The following is an 18,077-nucleotide window of genomic DNA, read 5'->3' as shown; positions in this document are numbered from 1 at the left end:
GTCTTTATTACATACATTGGTGTATCCATAAACAATTTCTACTATTTTGCATGTTTTAAAGCTTTTTGTAAATGCTGTTATTTTGCATGAATTCCTTTGCAACTTGCTTTTTTTCTTTTAGCTTATATTTTTAAACCTTTTCATTTGGGAATAATTTTAGGTTTACAGGAAAGTTGCAAAAGTAGTACAGTTACTGTATGCCTTTCAGTCAGCTTCTAATGTTAACATCATACATAACTGTGGTGCATTTATCAAAACTAAGAAATAGCCTGTAATCCCAGCACTTTGGGAGGCTGAGGTGGGCAGATTACGAGGTCAGGAGATTCAGACCATCTTGACTAACATGGTGAAACCCCGTCTCTACTAAAAATAAAAAAAATTAGCTGAGCATGGTGGCACGTGCCTGTAGTCCCAGCTACTCCAGAGGCTGAGACAGGAGAATCGCCTGAACCCAGGAGGTGGGTTGCAGTGAGCCGAGATCGCGCCATTGCACTCCAACCTGGGCGACAGAGCAAGACTCCCTCTCAAAACAAAACAAAACAAAACAAAAACTAAGAAATAAACATTGGTACAATACTGTTAACTAAACTACAGACTTTATTCAGATTTCACCAGTTTTTCCACTAATGTCCTTTTTCAGGATCCAACCCAGGATACCACATTATGCCCAGCAGATTGCATTTTTGAGATTTATGATGACACAATGACATTCTAATTTATTCATTCTAATTGAAGTTGGATTCCCATTGTTTGACCATACCAACATATATTTATTCTCATATTGGTAAGTATTTAGGTTGTTTCCAAATTTCTTTTACTATTACAAACTATGGTGCAATACTTGTACCTCTGTCCTTATCTTCTTTACACTGTCAGGAAACAGAAAGCATCTACCTATAATTTATGATGAAGTCTAAGCCTGTACTTTCAAAACCTGCCTCTGACTTTTTCTTCCAGCTTCATCTTCATCTCCCACCAAACCTCCAGGTTCAGGACTGGTTACTCCAGCTCTCTCTAACGTTTTCCCTTCCTTCCTCCCTCCCTCCCTCCCTCCCTCCCTCCCTCCCTCCCTCCCTCCCTCCCTCCCTCCCTTCCTTCCTTCCTTCCTTCCTTCCTTCCTTCCTTCCTTCCTTCCTTCCTTCCTTCCTTCCTTCCTTCCTTTCCCTCCCTCCTTCCCTCTTTCTTTCTTTCTTTCTCTTTCCCTCCCTCCCTCTTTCTTTCTTTCTTTCCTTCTTATCTTTCTTTCTTTCCCTCCCTCCTTCCTTCCTTTCTCTTTCTTTTCTTTTCTTTCCTTCCTTCCTTTCTTTCTTTCTTTCCTTCTTTCCCTCCCTCCTTCCCTCCTTCTCTCTTTCTTTCTTTCCCTCCCTCCCTCCCTCCCTCTCTCTCTCTCTCTCTTTCTTTCTTTCCCTCCCTCCTTCCTTCCTTTCTCTCTCTCTTCCTTTCTTTCTTTTCTTTTCTTTCCTTCCTTCCTTCCTTTCTTTCTTTCATCAGGGTCTCACTCTTTTTATCCAGGCTGGAGTACAGTGGCACCAACATAGCTCAATTTAACCTTGAACTCCTGGGCTCAAGCAATCCTCCCACCTTCGCCTCCCAAGTACTAGGACTACAGGCACTTGCCACCGTGCTGTCTATTTTTATTTTTTATTTTTGTAGAGATGGGGTCTTGCTTTGTTGCCCAGGCTGGTCTGGAGCTCCTGGGCTCAAGCAATTCTCCCACCTCGGCCCTGTAAAGTGCTGCAATTACGGATGTGAGTCACCACACCTGGACTTGAGCCTTCCCTTTTCTGGTCATCTCTCTTACCTCACTGTCAGCCCCAGCAGTGTCTCTTTGAAGCTGTGCAATTTAAGAATAAAACAGGGTTAGTAAGGAAAGCTTGGACTGAGCATGAAAGAGACTTAGGTTCATGTCTATCTACCTCTTCATTTGACAAAGGGTTCCTAATAATCTTCCATGTGGCAGACACAGTGGTAGGGTTGTCCTTAGATGCTCCCCTTTTCATTTCACATCTCAGGGGCTCTTGTTCGCTCTAATGGCTTCAACTCTGAAATCCATACCTCCATCCCCAGACTTTGTTTCCTGAGCCTCTAGCTCATATGTCTGATTGCTTCCTGGACATTCCCATTTCTCATAGGTAACCTCAATTTGTTCAAAAATTACTTCATGGCTGGGTGCTGTGGCTTATGCCTGTAATCCCAGCATTTTGGGAGGCTGAAGTGGGAGGATCCCTTGAGCCCAAGAGTTCAAGAAATTTCAAGACAGCTTCTTTCAATTTCTGTAGCTATCCAGTTGCAGACTGGTGAAATTTGCAAACCGTTGTTAAGCACAGACCACACTTTGAGTAGCACCAAAGAGAGGCAACAGAACAGAATGTATATATGTGGCCCTTAGAGCAGGAGGGCAGAAGGCAGAAAAAGAAGATTCTCTTAAGCAAACAGATAATAACCACATCATCAGTAACTACAAAAGCAATCCGTTCTCTGTACTAAGATATGGGTAACCCGGGGCAGTGCGAGTGCAGAGGAGGCACCTAGGCCAATCTGGGTATCAGGGAAGGCACAAGACAGGTAGGAGTCGGGTGGGGGAAGCACTAGTGATGAGTGGGAAGGACACTCCAGGCAGAGAAACAAGTTCTGGAGTCATTCTGCAGCATATGGGTTAGGGGATGACCTTTCCTGTGATTTGATGGTTACTTGTCTCTGAGCATCAGCATTCATTTTCCATGTGTATAAAATAGATATGATAATCCTTTCTTTGAATCACAAACAAGAGAGAAAGCATGAGATGTGCCTGCTACAATGCCTGGTGCTTGCTAATGTTGTTGTTTTGTGTGTAAAAGATGCAGGAGTCAGAGCCGCCACAGACAGCGAGTTGCAGCACTTTGCAGGGGACAGTTCATGGACCCAGGACTGGAGCCCAGAATGACCAGGGTTCTGGGAGGTAACAGGGAAAATGGCAGAGGGGTGGGCAGCATGCCTGCCCCTGAGTCACGCCCAGGCCCAGGTGTGTGTCTCCAGGATGGACTGTCAGTGGAGGATAGGGTGCAGTGTAAGGTTGGGGGAGGAGGCAGGACCCCAGGGCAAACTCCTCTGACCCACAAGCCCTAGGCATTCCAGATGTCCACACAAAAATTGGCTCAGAATTAAAAGGCTGAAAGGTGGGGCTGGCTCTGTCTTATTTTGATATGTTTTGAGGCATTTGATAAAGATGTTAATGGGATCATTCATAAATCAGGAAACTAATCCTCTGAGGTGCTGGTTGCTAATGAAGCAAGTGAGAATCAGAAAGATGAAATCACAAATTTCAAAATCTCAGGCTGGAATTTAATCCCAGACCTTGAGTCCAGACTTCATCTCAAGCAGATGGCACCGTTCGAAACATATACCGACTGCAGTAGTCACTTGGAAATGAGTTCCCAGTGGTCCTTGCAGTTCACCCAAAGACTACTCCTGGGAATGGGACACGGAAATGGGAGGTCGGGGTGCAGCAAAGGCTTCCTAAAGGAGGTGACCCCAAGGGAGAGTAGCCTATAGTAGACACTCATTAAATGTTGGTAAAACAAATGCGATTAGTAGATGAAGAAATGGGGGAAGAACATTCCAGGCAGAGATAATACAGGGCCACCTGGCAGGGTCAAGAAGACTTACAGCCCCTGGCCATATTAAAGTGGGCGGTGGTAGCAGTCTGTCCATGTGCAGGCTAGAAGGGGTGTATATCTATAAAGAGCTTAACGATAATAGATCCAATTAAAAGTTGGTCTGCCTTTTATTGCTGTGTGCCAGTAATTTTTAAATACTATTGAAATACTCCTCTCCTAAAAAATATTTTGTTGGTTTAAGTTCTAAATAATTGCTATAGATACTGGATTTTATTTGTATATGTAAACTTCACACTAACACTTTTTTTTTTTTTTTTTTTGAGATGGAGTCTCACTCTGTTGCCCAGGCTGGAGTGCAGTGGCGAGATCTCAGCTCACTGCAAGCTCCGCCTCCTGGGTTTACGCCATTCTCCTGCCTCAGCCTTCTGAGTAGCTGGGACTACAGGCGCCCACCACCACACCCGGCTAGTTTTTTGTATTTTTTTAGTAGAGACGGGGTTTCACCCTGTTAGCCAGGATGGTCTCGATCTGCTGGCCTCGTGATCCACCCACCAGGGCCTCCCAAAGTGCTGGGATTACAGGCTTGAGCCACCGTGCCCAGCCACACTAACACATTTTTATTAGCGATCCTTTAATAAATACTGCATTCTATGTAGAAATTCATTTGGAGTATGCTCGGTTATATAGTCACACCAATACCCATGTTTGGAGCTCACTTTAGGCAAGGGTCAGATCTCTAACCCCTGTGGTATTAGATACATCCAAGTTTACACTGTAGATTCAAAATAAACAATCATGAGTTACTGTCAGTGATGACAAAGACAAACAGGGCTTAACTTTTTTCAATTCTGTCATTCTTTTTTTTTTTTTTTTTTGAGACGGAGTCTCGCTCTGTCACCCAGGCTGGAGTGCAGTGACCGGATCTCGGCTCACTGCAAGCTGCGCCTCCCGGGTTCACGCCATTCTCCTGCCTCAGCCTCCGGAGTAGCTGGGACTACAGGCGCCCGCCAACTCGCCCGGCTAGTTTTTTTTTTTGTATTTTTTTAGTAGAGACGGGGTTTCACCGTGTTAGCCAGGATGGTCTCGATCTCCTGAGCTCGTGATCCGCCCGTCTTGGCCTCCCAAAGTGCTAGGATTACAGGCGTGAGCCACCGCGCCCGGCTATTCTGTCGTTCTTTGTAACCAGTTGGACTTTTGTGTTAAGACAGTGGGACAGGCCGGGCGCGGTGGCTCACGCCTGTAATCCCAGCACTTTGGGAGGCCGAGGAGGGCGAATCATGAAGTCAGGAGATCCAGACCATCCTGGCTAACATGGTGAAACCCCGTATCCACTAGAAAAAAAATAATAATCAAAAAATTAGCTGGGAGTGGTGGCAGGTGCCTGTAGTCCCAGCTACTTGGCAGGCTGAAGCAGGAGAATGGTGTGAACCCGGGAGGCGGAGCTTATAGTGAGCTGAGATTGCGCCACTGCACTCCAGCCTGGGTGACAGAGCGAGACTCCATCTCAAAAAAAAAAAAAAAACGAAAAAAAAAAAAAAAAAGTGGAACAGAGTGCAAACTGAGAGGCAAAACATTTTTGTTTGTTAAGTGCAAATTTTTAATTTGTACATGAAATATTTTACTGAATTTGAATAAAAATGTACCTTTGAAATGAAAACCTATTCCTTTAAACTTGTTAATGGTTTTGAAATGAAAGATGAATAAAGGAAATAAATGTTGTGGCCTAAGTGTTGTTGCCTATGTTGTATCTTCTTTAGATGTTTTGGTTTTATTAAACTTGACTTGTTGGTTGCTGGATGATTATTTACATAAGGGAGTATATCAGATTGTAAGGAAAGGATCAAAATTTAAGCAGGTAGATGTGAAAGTGATTGAAATAAATAGTGTGCCTTTTTCATTTTTTGGAGCCATAATATTAATTTTATTATTTATTTTATGATGTGAGTATGCATACAAAGTTTTGGCAAATAAATTTTTCACTTTTGCCTTTCCTTTTTCTGGCCATTATTACAATTTGTTTCATTTTATAATCATGTGAAAATATGAAATTTGAATTATGGAAATAATTTGGTTTTTTTTTTTTGAGATGGAGTCTTGCTTTGTTGCCCAGGCTGGAGTGCAGTGGTATGATCTCCACTCATTGCAAGCTCTGCCTCCCGGGTTCACGCCATTTTCCTGCCTCAGCCTCCGGAGTAGCTGGGACTACAGTGCGTGCCACTACGCTCATCTAATTTGTATTTTTGTTTTGTTTTGTTTTGTTTTTTTGAGACGGAGTCTCGCTCAGTCGCCTAGGCTGGAGTGCAGTGGCACGATCTCAGCTCACTGCAAGCTCCGCCTCCCAGGTTCACGCCATCCTCCTGCCTTAGCCTCCGGAGTAGCTGGGACTACAGGCACCTGCCACCTCGCCTGGCTAACTTTTCTGTATTTTTAGTAGAGACGGGGTTTCACCGTGTCAGCCGAGATGGTCTCGATCTCCTGACCTCGTGATCTGCCCGTCTCGGCCTCCTAAGGTGCTGGGATTACAGGCGTGAGCCACCGCGCCCGGCCTATGGTAATAATTTTATCTTTAGAGGAGGGGAGTATAAAAATGATCTGCTCTGTGTGTCAAACATGATCCATTCTACGAATATCTCCTAAATGCCAAGTTAGGAGAAACACTAGGTATGTGAGAACTGAAAGAGGCATCAAATGGGAGTCAGAGATGGCCCCAGAAGGAGGTGATCCTGGAGCTGAGAGCTGAGCAGTTGTTAGCCATAGAATCATAGCCACCACTTCTCAAGGGCCTGCTCTCAGCCCCACTTCATGCTAGTAGTTGGGGACCCTAAGATACATAAGAGCCTTCTTACCCACTTGTTATGATAGAGCAAATACCCCTGCTCTCACCAAAGGCCCACTTGTCTATTGGTACTCCAGATCCTGTCCTTTCGTAATTCATCCACGACTTTGCTCTTATAATTGAGCCCTCTATTTCTGTGTCAGTTTCTCCTTTGGTGCATCCCCATCAGCCTATAATATGCCCTCCCTTAACTGCCACCTCATTTTTCTGCTCTCATTCGTAGCAAAACTTCTTTGTTTAGAGTTTAGAGACAATGTCCCACTCCATCAACTCCTGTTCCCTTGGCAGTCCAGTCCAATCAGGCTTCCATCTTACTACACTTGGTTTTGGCAGAGTCACCAGTGACCTCTCTCTGTCTTGCCAAATCCAGTAGTCACTTACCTGTTTATCTCAACCTCTCAGGCTCTTTGGATGACTTTGCTGTTCTGCTGGGCCTTAAATGTAAGAGTCCCCAGGCTCTGTCCTCTGTCCTTTTCTCAAACTATCTCCAGTGTTGATAGCATCCACTCTAACTACCATCTCTCTATGCTGACAACACCCAAGTTTACATTTATAGCCCTGACCTTCTCTGAGCATAATTAATAGACGTCTCAAAATCAATGTCTAAAATGGAATTCTTGTTTCAGCCACTTCCAAATCTGCTCCTCTTCCTATCTTTCCATATACCAAGTGGCACGATCATCACACAGTTGCTCAAGCCAATAATCTAGGAGTCTCTTTGATTCCTCTTTCCCTTCCTTCCTACCCCCTTCTGATCCATTACAAGTCCTGTTTTTCTTTTTCTTTTTTTTTTTTTAGAGATGGGATCTCACTATGTTGCCAAGGGTGGAGTGCACTGGCCATTCACAAGTGCAGCAATCCCATTACTGATCAGCATGAGTTTTGACCTACTCCATTTCTGACCTGGGTCGGTTCATCCCTCCTTAGGCAACCTGGTGGTGCTCCACTCCTGGGAGCTCACCATACTGATGCTGAACTTAGTGTGGACACCAGATCAGCACAGCACACTACAGCCCAGAACTCCTGGGCTCAAGTGGTCTCCCGCCTCAGCCTCCTGAGTAGCTGGGACTACAGGTGGGCACCACCTCCATGACCAAACACTGACATCTCCTTCTTGGACAGCTCCTTTAGATTTATTTATTTTATTTTATTTTTTGAGACGGAGTTTCACTCTTGTTGCCCAGGCTGGAGTGCAATGGTGCGATCTCGGCTCACTGTAACCTCCGCCTCCCAGGTTCAAGTGATTCTCCTGCCTCAGCCTCCTGAGTAGCTGGGATTACAGGCATGCACCACCACGCCTGGCTAATTTTGTATTTTTAGTAGGTTTCTCCATGTTGGTCAGGCTGGTCTCAAACTCCCAACTCAGGTGATCCGCCCACCTCAGCCTCCCAAAGTGCTGGCATTACAGACATGAACCATTGGCCCAGCCACAGCTCCTTTAGATTTCTAACTGGTGTCTCTGCACCCCTCTGGCCCTTTATAATCCATAAGGAGCCAAATGGCTTATTTTAAAAACATGTATCAGATCATATCAAGTTCCAGAATAAAATCCGAACTCCTTTCTACTGTCTTCAAGGCCCTATCCCTCTGTCCTCGTGTCACTGCCCATGCGGTATCACTGTGGTCACCCTGCCTTCAATTTCCTTCTAGCACTGTTGGGCTCTTTCTTGCCTTAGAGCCTTTCAATCTTCCTATGGCTGGCTCCTTTCAGGCATTTCGTTTTCAGCTCACATTTGTCTTTTGGTTTTCCATAGCACTCACCACCATCTAAAGTTATAATAGTTAACAACTTTATTACTCATTTCTTGTCTGCCCATGTAAAATGGAAATTGACAGCAAGGACTTTGTTCTGTCCTGTTCACCATTTTACCCCTAGTTCAGAGACCAATGCCCAACACACACTGGGCACTCAGTAAACACTGTGGAATAAATAGATTGTGCCATGAAGCTCGCAGTCTTCAGTTCGTACAGACAAGGGACAGAGGTGCACAGACTGTAGCAGAAAAGCTCCAGCCCTCCCAAAGCTTATGGCAACTCCCGACCTGATAAGAGTGCTGGTGGAGGCTCTCCTGTCGGCAGACGCCCTACACCCAGCCTCGCCTCTCTCTCCAGCCTCCTCCTGGGTGGAGTCTGAGACCTGGGGGTCCTCAGCCCCTACTTGGGTGAAACAGTTGCTCAGACTGAAGGGTGGAATGGGTGGGTTGGGTGGGCGGACCAACTTCCTTTAGGAAGCGTTCAAGGCCTAAGGTGGCTGTCCGTGATGCCGCCTTGGTTGGGGTGGGCAGCCTAGGGCAGGGCTGCGGGGGCGGCGCAGGGCGGGACGGGTGGGGCTGACTCCGCCCCCTGGCGCAGTTGTAAGTAGGTAAATAGAAGGTGATTGTGGCGTGGCGATGTCCCGATACCCGCCTGCGACGCCGTGGTGGCTGGTTTCCTGTCTGTTCAGTAGAGTCTAGACCCCACCCAGTCTTCATGTACAACCGACCGCGGGCTGAGATGGAACAGGAGGCTGGGGAGCTGAGCCGATGGCAGGTGGCGCACCAGGCTGCCCAGGTGAGTCAGGTGTCAGCTCCTGGCAGGCCGGGGGCGGGCCCAGGCTAGGGGGCGGCGGGGAGAGGAGGCCGTGTAGGAGAAGGGAGGCAGAGGGAAGCAGAAACCCGAGGGGTGGAAATCCGAGGGGAGGGGTTGCAAAGGAAGGAATGGGAGATTGGGGAGGGGCTGCAAAGGGAGGGATGCGAGATTGGGGAGGGACTGGAAAGGGAGGGTTGTGAGATTGAGGGTGTAAATCATACGTCGTTTATTCCAATAATGTTCGCCCAGCAGTAGAGCTTGTGTTGGGTGCATCGGGGGTAAGAGGGTTCCAGGCAACTTTCTGGCGAGGGATTTGAGTAGGCAGGACAGCAAAGACCAAGTTAAGAAGTGAGCAGAAAATGACAGGAAAAAAAAAATGTTAATTGGAGCCCTACTAAGTGGTAGGCTTTTTCCAGACCGTGGAAATACAATGATGAATTTACCATGAAACAGATATATATAAAATTTTATTAATAAATTGTTAGCTGAATGATTGGAATTGTACGGCGTTACATGAAGGAGAAGTCGGGGGCGCATGGGAGCAGATACCAGAGGTGTTTGACCCGATTTGGGAGGCTTAATGACAGCTGAGACTCTGTTCTGGGACTAGAGAACCGGTCAGGTGAAGGGTTCCCCGGTCTAAGACCACAGGCTGTATGCTTCCTCTTAGGAGGAACTGAAAGACCAGGGCCTAGACAGTGATGGGAGGGTGGCCCCAGGGACACATTGAGATCATTCAGGGCTTGTTTATTCCAAGAGCAGTGGGAAGCCATTGATGAGTTTAAACATAGTCTGTCTCAATTAGATTTGCATTTTCAAAGGAGTGTCCTGGTGGATGTGGGCTGGATTCAAGGCAATAGTTAGAAAGCTTTTGTGATAATCCAGGTGAGAATTCAAATGGCGGCCTACCTAGAGAAGTGAGAGTGGAGATGGAGAAGCTAGATGTATCATAGATTGTGGAGATGTTTTGGAGACAGGGATCACAATCATTGCTTCCAAGTGGTGAGGGAGACATCTAGAGTAACAGATTTCTTGCTTGCACAATTGAGTGACAGCAGTGATATTTTCTGAGCGAGAAAGAAGGGTGAGAAGGACTAGGTTAATCCGTTGTTTGGGGGAGGTGGGCAAAGATGATAGTGAATTTTGGATACAGTCCATTGGAAGAACCCGTGGGCCATCCAAAAAGACCCAAACAATAGCTAGCTGGAAAATGCAGGAGCCATCTTCGCCAGAGCCATAGATTTAGGAATAGTTGGATTGTAAACAGAAACAGATCCACTGGCATGGGGAAGCTTGCCCAGAGAGAGTAGAGGAAGAGAAATCTGCAAAAGAGACTGTGAAGGAGGGGGTCTGAGAGAAAGGAAGGAGAAAAGGTTGGAAAGTGTGTCCATGCGTGTGAGAGGCCAAGGGAAGCATTATAGGAAGGGTGTGGCCAGTAGTCGTATAAACTGAGAGGTCAAGCCAGGAGTCTGGAAAGTGCTGCTTGGTCATAGTGGGATGGAAGTTGTCAGTGGTGACCTTTATGCAAGCTGGCTCTGTGGAGAGATGGAGGCCAGAGCAAATTTGGGAGAATCATAAGGCAAAGTAGTGGTGAAGGCATGTTTAGACAACTTAATTTGCCATGAAGGACTGGGAAAATGAGAGGGCCATTGCTAAGAGTTAGGGAAGACAGGCTGAGCACCCCAGAGGTGCCCACCCAATAGTCATTTACCTAGTTCCTATTATATGTCTGTCTTATGCTAGTTGCTGAGCATATAGTGGTAAATAAAACTGATAAGGCCAGGCACGGTGGCTCACACCTGTAGTCCCAGTGGCCCGGGAGGCTGAAGCAGAAGGATTGTTTGAGCTCAGGAGTTTTAGGCTGTGGTGCACCGCAATCACGCTTGTGAATAGCCACTGCACTCCAGCCTGGGCAACATAATGAGATCCTGTCTCTAAAATTATTTAAATTAAAAATAAAACAAGATCTTCCCAACTCTTCTAGAGTTTTTTTAAAAAAGAACATTTTCCTCTATAGCCAAAACCACATAATCAAATGTATCAAAATTGTGTATATATATATATATATATGTATATGTGTATATATGTGTATATATATATATACACTGTTTTTTGAGACAGGGTCTTGGTGCTGTTGTCCAGGCTGGGATGCAGTGGCACCATCTCGGCTCACTGCAACCTCTGCTTCCCAGGTTCAAGCAATTCTGGTGCCTCAGCCTCCCCCCAAGTAGCTGGGATTATAGGCGTGTGCCACTCCACCCAGCTAATTTTTTGTATTTTCAGTAGAGAGGTTTTGCTATGTTTGTCAGGCTGGTCTCAATCTTCTGCCCTCAAGTGATTTACCCGCCTCAGCCTCCCAAAGTGCTGGGATTACAGGAGTGAGCGGCCACGCCCAGCTGATAATTCCTTTAAGTCATCTTAGATGCAAGCCTTATTCAAATGCCCCTAGCTATTCCTAAAATGTACTTCGTAGCTGGTATGTCCAACCAGAATTTAAGACCATACACTGTATCTGGTGATTATGTCCCTTGAGTCTCTGAAATTAGAATAGTTTTATTTTTTCATGATTGAGATTCAGTTTTTCATGATGCTGACTTTTGTCTTATAGCATGTTCCTTTCAGATATATCAGATTGCTTCCTCATGGTAGCATTTAGCTTTATCTTCTATCACTTGTATTACCTTTAAGTTATGATTAGAACTTACAGCTTAACTGGATTCAAGATTTTTGGCAAGAGTGCCTCATGCCTCATGCAGGTTTTATCCTGCATAACATCAGGAGACACACCTGGCTACCATTTGGTGATACTTGTATTAAGGTAGTGAAAAGCTTCATTGATCTCTCTGTTGATATTTACCTTGCGGTCGGAAAGTAATCTGTGTGATTCTGCTTTGTGTGTATCCAATGTCCAGTTCCCTACCAGCCATTCATCTACTGGTTTTAACACCACATTTAAATTTTTCCTCAATTAAATTTCCTTAGGGGTGGCAAAATACATTTTCTTTTCCTTTTTTTTTTTCTCTTTTCCTTTCCTTTCCTTTCCTTTTCTTTTCTTTTTTTTTTTTTTTTTTTTTTTTTTGAGACAGAGTCTCACTCTCTCCCCCAGGCTGGAGTGCAGTGGCACAATCTTGGCTCACTGCAACTTCTGCCTCCCAGATTCAAGCGATTCTCGTGCCTCAGCCTCCCGAGCAGCTGGGATTACAGGCATGCACTACCACGCCCGGCTAATTTTTTGTATTTTTAGTAGAGACAGGGTTTTGCCATATTGGCCAGGCTGGTCTTGAACTCCTGACCTCAAGTGATCCCAAAGTGCTAGGCCTCGGCCTCCCAAAGTGCTAGGATTACAGGCGTAAGTCACTGGACCTGGCAGAAAAATAAATTTTGTAATTCCACCATTCATTCTACATTTATTAGTTTGTATTCTTCTGTAAAGTAGGAATTAATATTTAACTGCAATCATTTGGTAATTTTGAAATTTTTTTTCTTTTAGAGGCAGAATAAATGCTTAATTTAATCACTTCAATTAGTAATGTTCAAAGTTAGGATAAGAGCTCAGCTTTTTCACTTGAGGTTGCAGTGAGCCATGATCATACCACTGTATTCCAGCTCAAAATGAGCCATGATTGATTGCACCACTCACATCTCAGCCTCTGGAGTAGCTGGGACTACAGACACTTGCCACCACACCTGGCAATTTTTAATTTTTTTTGTAGAGATGGGGGTCTCACCATGTTGCCCGGGCTGGTCTTGAACTCTGGGCCTCAAGGGATCCACCTGCTTCATAGTCTCAAAATGCTCAACCTGTGATAGTCTTGATAGGTTTTGTATTTCTAGGAATTTGTCCATTTTATCCAGGTTATCCAATTTGTTGGTGTGCAATTTTTCACAGTACTGTATTATAATGTCTCCAATTTCATTTCTCATATTTAATCATTTGAGCTTTTTCTTTTTCCTTAGTTGATCTAGCTAAATGTTTCACAATGTTGTTAATCTTTCCTAAGAACTTAGTTTCATTGATTTTTCTCATTCCTTCCTTCTGCTGGTTTGGGGTTTAGTGTATTTTTCTAGTTCCTTAAGGTATAAAGTTAGGTTGTTGGTTTGAGATCTTTTTTATTGTAAGCATTTAAACCAGTAGATTTTCCCCTTACCACTGCTTTTGCTGTATCCCATAAGATTTGGTAGCTATGTTTTCATTTTTATTGGTCTCTAAGTATTTTCTAATTTTCATTATGGTTTTTTTATTTGCCCCATTGATTGTTTCAGAGAGTGCTGTTTAATTTCCAGAGATCTGTAAATTTTCTAGTTTATCTGGTTGTGGGTCAGAGAATATTCTTTGTATGATACCTTATGATACCTTTTTTTTTTTTTTTTTTGCTTGTTTTCTAAAAGCGGCAAGAGAAAAAATATCTTTCTTTTAAAATCTATTGAGACTTAATTTGTGATCTACTATCCATTTTTAATCCATTCTACCAATATCTGTCTTTTGGAAATTATTATCCATTTACTTTTCAAAGTATTTTACTTGCAAGGAAGGATTTAATTCTGCCATTTTTTTCCTCATTTCCAGCATTGTCTTTTTGTTTAATTGATTTTTTTTATAGTGAAACTTACATTTCCTTATAACACAATTTCCTTTTGTGTGTGTGTGTGTGTGTGTGTATATATATATATTTTATTTTATTTTATTTTTTTTGAGACAGAGTCTCACTCTATCGCCCAGGCTGGAGTGCAGTGGCTGGATCTCAGCTGACTGCAACCTCCACCTCCCTGGTTCAAGCAATTCTCCTGCCTCAGCCTCCCAAATAGCTGGGACTACAGGCATGTGCCACCATGCTCGGCTAATTTTTATATTTTTAGTAGAGATGGGGTTTTACCATGTTGGCCAGGCTGGTCTCGAACTCCTGATCTCAAGTGATCCACCCACCTTGGTCTCCCAAAGTGCTGGGATTACAGGCATGAGCTGCTGTGCCCGGCCCCTTTTGCATATATTCTCTAGCTATTTTCTTTGTGGTTGCCATGGGGAATACATTTGACATCCTACTTATAACATTCTAATTTGAATTTATACCAGATTAACTTTAATAGCACATAAAAACTGCTTCTGTATAGCTCCATTCCCACCTCTTTTCAGTTACTGATCTCACAAAATGACATTTTTATGCATCGTATGTCAAAAAATAAAATTATAAATTTTATGCATTCTTTTAAATCATGTAGAAAACAAAAAGTGGAGTTATATATCAAAGTTAAAATAATACTCACTTTTATCATTGTCCATATATTTACCCTTATCAGAAATTTTTCTTATGACGGATTTCTTCACATGGCTTCAAGCTACTGTCTAGTATTGTTTCATTTCAACCTGAAGGATTGCAATTAGCGTTTCTTGCAGGACATGTCTAGTGGTAATGGTCTCTCAGCTTTTGCCTATCTTGGAATGTCTAATTTCTTCCTCATTCTGGAAAGACAGTTTTGCCATATATAGGATGGTTGATAGTTATTTTTTTTCCTTTAGTACTTTGAATATATCAACCCATGGTCTTAGTGTCCAAGGTTTTTGATTAAAGAACTACAGGTAATGTGTGGGATCCCCTATAAGCGATGAGTCACTTCTCTTGCTATTTTCAAGATTCTCTTTGTCTTGGGTTTTCAACAGTTTTATTTTTATTTTTTATTTTTGAGATAGGGTCTCGCTCTCTGGAATGCAATAGCACGATCTTGGCTTACTGCAATCTCCGCCTCCTGGGTTCAAGCGATTCTCCTGCCTCAGCCTCCCGAGTAGCTGGGATTACAGGCACCTGCCACCACACCTGGCTAATTTTTGTATTTTTAGTTGAGACGGGGTTTCACCATGTTGGCCAGCTGGCCTTGAACTTCTGACCTCAAGTGATCCACCTGCCTCAGCCTCCAAAAGTGTTGGAATTACAGGCATGAGCCACCGCGCCTGGCCTCAACCGTTTTATTATAATGTTTCTTGGTATAGGTCTGTGAGTTTATCCTACTTGAATTGTGTTGAGCTTCTTGGATGTTTGTATTCATATCTGGAAGTCTCTTCAGTGGGAAGGGGTGGGGGTTGTAACATTGGGGGTTAAGTTGCCACAATGGCTGCCTACCTCTGTCTGCTCCTCATAATCAGAAACAGCAAATAACAATCAGGACATAGATCCCCAATAGTTGGAGGACAAGGTTTTTATTGCCCATTCTGGCTCGTGCAAGTTGCTCCAGGAACATGGGGTGTGTATGGGGAGTTAATACCTACCTAAGAATTTAGGTTGACCAAAATTAACTGCAATTTACTTTCAAAGCCTTCCCTTGGAAGGTACAAGCCTTAAAACCCTGCACCATTCCAAAAAACTTATAACAGGCAAATGCTACCAGTGCGATAGTTACCTTGCTGGGGATACATGTTCCTGGTGCTTCCTACCCTGCCGTCTTCCTTGATATCACTTCCTGTCTCTTTTTGACCCAGTCCTAATCTTTGAAAGCTCTCTTATTTTCAGGCACGAAATGTACCAGCCTCCCTTAAACCTTCCTTTTCCCAGTCTTGGAGTCAGGAAATTCTTGGTCTAACTTCTAGCAAGGAATAGAATTAGAGACAAGTCTAGGTTCTAGAGGCATGCATTGTTACTAGAGTCACAGTTGCTTCGATGGGCTATTTTACTGGACAGAGCTAAAAAATATATATATATTTTTTACACTGTGAATTTGTGTAGAATATTGCCTATTTAAATTTAGCATTATTATTATTTTTTTTTTGAGATGGGGCCTCACTCTGTCACCTAGGCCGGACCGCAGTGATGCGATCACAGCTCGCTGCAGCTTCGACTTCCCAGGCTCAAGTGGTCCTTTCCACTTCAGTTTCCTGAGTGGCTGGGACCACAGGCACATGCTACCATGCCTGGCTAGTTTTTTGTTCTTTGTAGAGATGAGGATTCCCTATGCTGCTCAGGCTTGTCTTGAACTCCTAGACTCAAGCGATCCTTCCACCTGGGCCTCCCAAGGATCTAGGATCATAGGCATGAGCCACTGTGCCGAGCAATACTAACTTATTTTAAACCATATTGCTAAAAATAACACTCAAACAGAAAAGTGAATGTAAGTACAGCTTCTACAAAGTAATGAACTGTTACAAAGTAAAACCTGTGAAACTGTCATTCAGGTCAAGAAATAGAAGCCCGTCCAGTGTCCCTTTCTTATCTTTCCCCATTTCCTACTCTCTAATATAACTCCTATCCTGCTGTCTGGATGTTTTGTTTTGAATTTCCCTATTTCTGACCTGTGATGTTCCTATAATTGCTGCAAAAGTTGTAATTGCTTCAAGTTTTGCCTTATTTCCTCCCTTCCTTCCTTCTTTCCTTCCTTCCTTCTTTGAACTCCTGACCTCAAGTAATCTGCCCGCCTCGGCGAGTCGATCTCTTCTCTTCTCCCCTCCCCTCCCCTCTCCTCCCCTCCTCTCCTTTCTCTTCTCTTCTCTTCTCTTCTCTTCTCTTCTCTTCTCTTCTCTTCTCTTCTCTTTCTTGTATTTGAATGTTGTTACATTTTCCCTTGATTTGTAGTAATAATTTCTGGTGATTTTTTTTTTATTGCAATCTTCAATTTCTTTCTTGATGGTTTAGTATCTCGTATGGATACCCTACTTTAAACTTCTCTTTTGGTTGTCATATTTGAATGGATTTTTCTTTTCTGGACCATCCCAGTTGAAGAGTGAATAGGAGATGATGGGGTAGCTTTATTTGTTTCTCAACTCAACAGCTCCCTCTTCTATTGCTACAGTAATGGATTTTGTTGTTGTTGTTTGTTGCCTGTCTTGTTGAGATAGGGTCTCACTCTGTCAGCACAGGCTGGAGTACAGTGGCACAATCTCAGCTCACTGCAACCTCTGCCTCCTGGACTCAAGTGATTCTCCTGCCTCAGCCTCCCAAGTAGCTGGGATTACAGGCACACGCCACCATACCTAGCTGATTTTGTTTTTGTTTTTGAAATTTCTGAGCTCAAGCAATCCACCTGCCTTGGCCTCCCAAAGTGCTAGGATTACACAGTTGTGAGCTGCCGTGCCTGGCCTACTGACAGGTTTTAAAAACATGGTTCTTGGCTCCTATCCTATTTTAAGACCTTCTACCACCAATCTCTTTCCTACCCTTCATGCAAGTCAGTCATCGAGGGATACTGCCCCTGACTTCCAGACAACCCCCATCCCTTTTTTTAAGAAGTGTTTTTGTCATATCTGCCTTTTCCCCATATCTCCACCAATGCTTGATCTCCGACCTGCCCAGGCAGTTCCCACTCAGGGCAGATGCTCTTCCATAGGCAAATATTTGCAGATGATGTCTAAGTTTTGCTAAAGCCAAGACCCATCTGCAGCCTCAATTCCTTCTATCTTTGTGGCTTTCTGCACCCGTTCTGCTGGTTTAGGATGTTCTTTCACTTTCACACTTATGTATAATTTGGAGTTTGGGCTGGGCGCGATGGCTCACGCCTGTAATCCCAGCACTTTGGGAGGCCGAGGCAGGCAGATCACCTGAGATCGGGAGTTCGAGATCAGCCTAACCAACATGGAGAAACCCCGTCTCTACTAAAAATACAAAATTAGCCGGGCATGGTGGTGCATGCCTGTAATCCCAGCTACTCAGGAGGCTGAGACAGGAGAATCACTTGAACCCAGAAGACAGAGGTTGCGGTGAGCCGAGATTGCGCCATTGCACTCCAGTCTGGGCAACAAGAATGAAACTGTCTCAAAAAAAAAGAAAAAAATAAATTGGAGTCTGAACATTTTCTCAGAGTTTTGCTGAAGGTGTAGGTTATGGACTGTTTTATTTGTTCTCTTTGTTGCTTTGTGTGAAATAAAAACCAAAAACATGTCCGAGAGAAAGTGGCATGAGTTACGGCTAGGCTTCTATGGGGCTTGTATCAGCCAGACCGCATGTGAGAAAGCCCAAGCTGGAAAATGGTCTGGAGGCAGGATATTTTTCAAGCAAGAGATGGAAACAGAGGGCTGGATTAGGATGGGGTCTGGGAATGAAGAGGAGGGACATGTGGAACTGGAATTTGAGCAAAAATCACCTGACTCTTTCTCCCCA

At 44.0% G+C, this 18,077-nt stretch overlaps 1 long non-coding RNA gene across 1 annotated transcript; it reads left to right on the top strand.

The window, feature by feature from the left end:
* Positions 1 to 640: 640 nt before the first annotated feature.
* Positions 641 to 3,766, top strand: LOC123572771 (uncharacterized). Its single transcript, XR_006697288.3, has 2 exons — positions 641 to 784; positions 2,838 to 3,766. It is a non-coding gene; the product is annotated as an uncharacterized lncRNA (long non-coding RNA).
* Positions 3,767 to 18,077: the final 14,311 nt, after the last annotated feature.

This window comes from Macaca fascicularis, chromosome 1 (assembly GCF_037993035.2).
Source record: "Macaca fascicularis isolate 582-1 chromosome 1, T2T-MFA8v1.1".
NCBI lineage: Eukaryota > Metazoa > Chordata > Mammalia > Primates > Cercopithecidae > Macaca > Macaca fascicularis.
The sequence above is the reverse complement of the archived record's forward strand: the minus strand, read 5'-3'. Positions and strand labels throughout refer to the sequence as shown.